The sequence below is a fragment of the Adiantum capillus-veneris genome, chromosome 27 (assembly GCF_014529385.1).
Source record: "Adiantum capillus-veneris isolate H3 chromosome 27, ASM1452938v2, whole genome shotgun sequence".
Classification (NCBI taxonomy): Eukaryota; Viridiplantae; Streptophyta; class Polypodiopsida; order Polypodiales; family Pteridaceae; genus Adiantum; species Adiantum capillus-veneris.
Window position 1 is genome coordinate 36,043,596 of NC_140957.1, and position 5,912 is coordinate 36,049,507.

The window sequence follows — 5,912 nt, forward strand, 5'->3', positions numbered from 1 at the left end:
TACTTGGTGTTTGGGAGACGTCGTCTCTGCAAACTTGATCCTAAGCATGCAAACTTCTTCACATTTGTGCACAATAAAGAAAAAGAGAGTCTTATAAGACAAAAATTTTGTTCATTTAAACATTTTTACATTTGCTTACTCTAGGGAAGGATTGTAAGCATTGACAAGTTTTAGATTATCCTTTAATTGTATGCCTTACATCCCTCTAGCATATGCAAAAGGATAGTTCTTAAACTTAATAAGATACTGTCAGATAATCTTACCACCTCTTAATACCTTGTCTTCATTTCGTAGAATGGACTCGGGATGCAACACCTCTTCTTGGTCCTCGATCTCCAGTGGGTCTTCAATAATTGGTTCTTGAGGTGGCTCTCCTTTGTAAGGCTTTAATAGATTCACATGGAAAGCATTGTGTATGAGCCAATAGCTGGGCAACTTGAGTCGGTAGGCCACCTCATTGATTGTTCTAAGAATCCGGGAGGGACCATAGTATTTTGCTAACTTGGCATAATGCTTTTGGTGTCCCGTAGGATTCTTGCCCATTGTGTGCCTTAATCGAGCTTTGAGAAACTTAAGCAAGACCCAATCATTTTGTTTAAAGGCTAGGATCTTCTTTGCTTATCGGCATTAGCCTTTGGCCTTTGCTGAGAGATGGATATAACATCCTTAATCTTTTGGAAATATTCTTGTAGGTCTCGTCTATATTCATCTGGAGCTAGCGAAGATCTTCCCATGTACCTTGAGTAGCAAGGGACTTTTTTATCTTCCCTCTATGACCTCAAAAGGTGCTTTTCCCATGGAATTATGTACAGTGTTACTGTAAGCATACTCCACTAAGGGTAAGTACTTCTAACATTGGGTCTTTTGATCTACTTCTGTGACATAAGATTTTAGTAGATAAAAAATAGTTATGCTAGCTACTTCACTTTGGCCATCCGTTTGGGGATGATAGGCCGAGGAGAAGTTTATCCTTGTACCTAAATTCTCAAAGAGACCCTTCCAAAATTTACTCGTCATTCTAGGATCTCTATACGACACTATGGACATTGGCAATCGATGGTACTTGAAGATTTGTGATATGAAGAGGGTTTCCCTTTGATGGGCTTTGATAGTCTTTTTGACAGGTATGAAATGAGCTTGTTTGTTGAACCTGTCTACTATCGTCCATATTCCTATATTCCCATGGATAGACTTGGGCAATCCAAAGATGAAATCCATGGATATGCTCTCCCACGGTGAACTAGGGATTGGCAAAGGTTGAAGCCAACCAAGTTGATTCCCCCTATCAAACTTTGTCTTTTGGCAAACCACGAATTTCAAGACATACTCCTATATGTTCTCTTTTATGGTAGGCCAATAGAATTAGGTTTCTATCCCTTTTAGGGTAGATTGAATCCCTCTATGCCCTGCACAAGGAGGAGCATGAGGTTCATACATTACTTTCTCATGTAGTGAGTTAGTAACACATAGTCTATTGCCATAAAGAAGATAAACATCTTGTAGGGTAAATGGTTCTTCCTTCTTCCCTATTGCAAGGGATGAAATCACATCTCTAAAATCGTGATTGATAGCATACTCATCTATCATAGAAGATAGATCATTGTGAGTTGCTATGGATATTGCATTCACTCTCGGTCGTCTTGAGAGTGCATCAACCACTTGATTATGTTTGCCAGAAACACGTACATGAGCATTTGGTCAGAGAATTTGGTCTGCGTCATGAAGTACTTAAGGCTTTGGTGATCCGTTTGTAGAATGAAAGGAGTCCCCAATAAATAGTGCTTCCACAAGTCTAGAGCATGTAGAACTGCTGAGAGTTCCTTCTCATATCCCTAGAGCTTTATCAACAGGGTTGAGCCTTTGACTTTTGTAGGCTATGGCATGCCCTTCTTGAAGCAAAATAGCTCCAAGGCAATCACCACAGGTGTCGCATTGGACCTCAAATGGATTTGAGATATGCGGTAATATAAGCATAGGTTGGGAGATAAGCTTCTCTTTAAGCCTTTTGAAAGCATTGTTCTCCTTGGTAGACCATGTATACCTAGCATTTTTCTTGTATAGGTCATGTAATGGTCCTGTGATTTGTGAGAACGTTTCTATGAAGCATCTATAGTATGCACACATACCTATAAATCTTCTTAGTTGATGTAGATTCCTTGGATTAGGCCATTGTTTTATTACCTCTAGCTTTGGTGGATCCATTTGGATGCCATCTTGCGAGATAATGTGACCTAAATACCGAATCTCTTGTAAGAAAAAACTCACTTTTCTTTCGATTAATATAAAGTTTATTCTGTCAAAAAACTTGAAATATTACCTGGAGGTTTGCTTGTGTTCGTCTAGTGAATTAGAGTAGATGATTATATCATCGAAGAACACTCCAGTAAAGGTTCGATGAGGCCTGAATAGCTTCTTCATGAAGCGGTTAAATGTGGTAGGTGCATTGGTCAAGCCAAAAGGCATGACAATGTACTCATAAAGACCAAATGTAGTGCAAAATGCAGTCTTTACAATGTCTTGATCAACTATCCTTATTTGATGGTAGCTACTTTTTAGGTCAATTCTATTGAATTAGGTCGACCCATGTAGCTTATGAAATAGGTCTTCTACCCATGGAACAGGAAACCTATTCTTTATAGTGATCCTATTTAGTGCTCTATAGTTGACACACAAATGATATGTGCCATCTTTCTTTCACACTAATACCACTAGTGAACAAAATGGAGATGAGCTAGACCTAACCATGCCTTTCTCAACCAGCTCATACATTTACTGCATAATCTCCTCTTGTTGAGCTTGAGAAACTCGATAAAGAGGTTTATTAGGTGGTGACCTTCCTGGAAGAAGTTCAATTGCATGGTCGTCATTACCTCATTGGGAGGTAGTTCACAAGGGATATCGTCAATAAAAATATCTTGGAATCCCTTGAGGAAGTTGAATAACTCTAATTCCTTTTGATTGTTTATATTTTCTTTTGCTAAAACATTAGGTTCATTGTGAGAATCTTTAACAAAAATCATATACATGAAAATAGAGCTCTTTATTGACTCGTTGAAAGCTTTCTTTTGTACAATGGGTATGGTGTTACCCAACTCCTTAGCATCTATGTACATATCTTTTTTCCTGAACCAAAAGTAGATATTCCTTTCAAGGAACTTAACATGGGCAGCCATGCGATCAAACCATGGTACCCCTAGGATTGCATCCTCACTTGAGAGGAGAGATAAAGAAACCCTCCTTGTCCACATAGCTTTGGACATGGAGCCTCAATTTCCCAATTAAGGGAGTGACTGAGGATTCTTGCCCCTTGAAAGCACCATTGGTGTTACCATATACATGTGGTAGTGATGTGTGTGAACACACTAGGACCGCCAAGGAATTTTTTCCCTCTTTAGGAGGTTTTTTCCCTCGTGCATTGTATATACGCTCATCTCTCTAGGGCTATCAATCTTTCCACTGCACACTAAGAAACACACTCTCTATTGTGTGCCTTGATCTTCCCTCATCTTCTCCAAGATCTGTGCGTTTCTCTGCAACCCTAATTATCAGAGCAGATTGCATCCTTCCGGGCTTAGTCGCCAGCTGCTCCAGCACACGCCTGCTCACTTTCTTCGATTTCAGTGAGGTTTGGCAAGCATTCGCAGGTCGACAAATATTTCAGGAGAGCTCGTATACCTGAGTTTGCTCAAATTTCAGATTCGGGCTCATTTCGGCCTCTGTTTCCACTACAGGCAGGTCTGCACAAGCAATTTCGTCATTTTGTGCAAAATTTCTGTTAGTGCCGTTTTCTGAATAACAGGTGCCTCATAGTCTTCTACGATTTGTGCTATATAGCACAAGTTGTTCCCGCTCCATTTCTCCTATTTTGGGGCAGTTTTTCCATCAGGTGTAGCATTTACCATGGCTGACAACAACAACACAGATGTGTTCAAGATGTTTGCTGCTGAGGACAGGTTCGATGGGGACAACTACCCTATGTGGTCTTATATGATGCAACATGTTCTTGTTTCAAAAGGTGTCTAGAACATTGTGCAGGGCATTGATGTACGTCTTGGTTCTAAGGATGTAGGCAATGTTGAGGATGTTGCAGGTCTTGCTGCTGTTAGAGTTGTTTTGCCTACGGCAGAAGAAACTTGTTGGGATGTTAAGGATGCGCAGGCTCATGCATTGATTGCATTGTCTGTGAAGAGCACCATTGTTACTCACATCCGTTCAGAGAGATCTGCAAAACATGCTTGGGATATTCTAGCAGCTCTTTATGCAAGCCGCAATGAGGCTAAAATTGCTTTGCTGCGTAAAGAGCTGGAGTCGAAGATTATGCATGAGGAAGATGATATGGACACTTTCCTTGCTAGTGTCAAGGATATCAATGAGCAACTTATTTCTGTAGGTGAAGTCATTTCAAACAGTTCCCTCGTGCAGACTGTTCTTGATGCCTTACCAGATTCCTACCAGACTTTTGCTAGTACTTGGAGACTTATGACCCAAGGAAATCCTGAAGTTGTCAAGTTTCATGCATTATGCACATTGCTGTTACAAGAGTCACTTTCCAGAAAAAACAGGACTAGGTAGCGTGCAGTTGAACAGGCTTTTATTGCTTCTCAAAGAAGGGTGGTAACAACAATGCAGCCACTTCTTATGGTTCTGCTGCGAGTGGCAAAAATTATGTTCCTAATGCTTCTGCTGGCAGCAATTCGTCTCAAAATTCTGGTGATAAGGGCAAAAAGAAGATGTTTTTCCATTATTGTAAAGCTAATGATCACTTGATCAAGTCGTGTCCTAAGTTGAAGGCCAAAGAGGCTAAGAAGAAAGAGGGTGGTTCCACTGCAAATGCTGGTTCCACTACAAATGTAGCCATTGTTGAGTCTTCTGTGAAAGGAGACTTTAATGCTAATGTTGATGCAGAATGGGCTTTTAGCGCAGAGTGCACTTACAATCCTGCTGTCCATGATGCATGCTTGTCAGTTGCTGCAGATTCACATGCTTGGACTTGTAGTAAAATTTGTGGATGACAGATGTACAGTTCATGATCTCAGTTTTGGTTTATGAAATTGTTGCATCTGGGCTTTTGTGCCGTGGGTTGTATAAGCTCACTTTGTATGACAAGTGTGGACAAAATTTTGCAAATGTTGTTGCAGATTCAAGGGCTATTTCAGATGCAAAACTTTGGCATGCACGTTTTGGTCATTTGAATTTTGCCAGTTTGCTGCGCTTGCAGAAATCTGATATGGTTGTTTCTTTGTTGCCTCTTGAAGCACCTATCAAAAATGTTTGTGAAGGCTGTATTTTGGGTAAGATGTAGTGTTCTAAGTTTCCAAAGGATGGTTCAGTTCGGGCCACATGCAGGTTGCAGCTTGTGCATAGTGATGTTTATGGGCCTATGCAAACTCCGTCCTTGGGCAATTACCTGTACTTCGTGACTTTCTTTGATGATTACTCCAGGCATGAATGGGTACGGGCCACATGCAGGTTGCAGCTTGTGCATAGTGATGTTTGTGGGCCCATGCAAACTCTCTCCTTGGGCAATTACCTGTACTTCGTGACTTTCATTGATGATTACTCCAGCATGCATGGGTATTTTCGCTTACAGCGAAGTCTGAAGTTTTTATGTGCTTCAAACAATTTTTGGCTATGGTTGAAAATGTATCAAAATGTACTATGGGCACCCTCCGTTCCGATCGAGGGGGGGAGTATATGTCTCATGAATTTAATGCATTTCTGGCTAGTCGTGGGATAAAACACCAATGTACAGTGCCTTATACACCTCTGAAAAATGGTGTTGCTGCGAGGAAAAACAAGTCAATGACGGAAATGGCACGATGTATGGTCAAAAGTCAAGCTTTGCCGCATTCTTTTTGGCTTGAGTCCATCATGTGTGCCACTTATGTACTTAACAGGTGTCCTACGAAAGC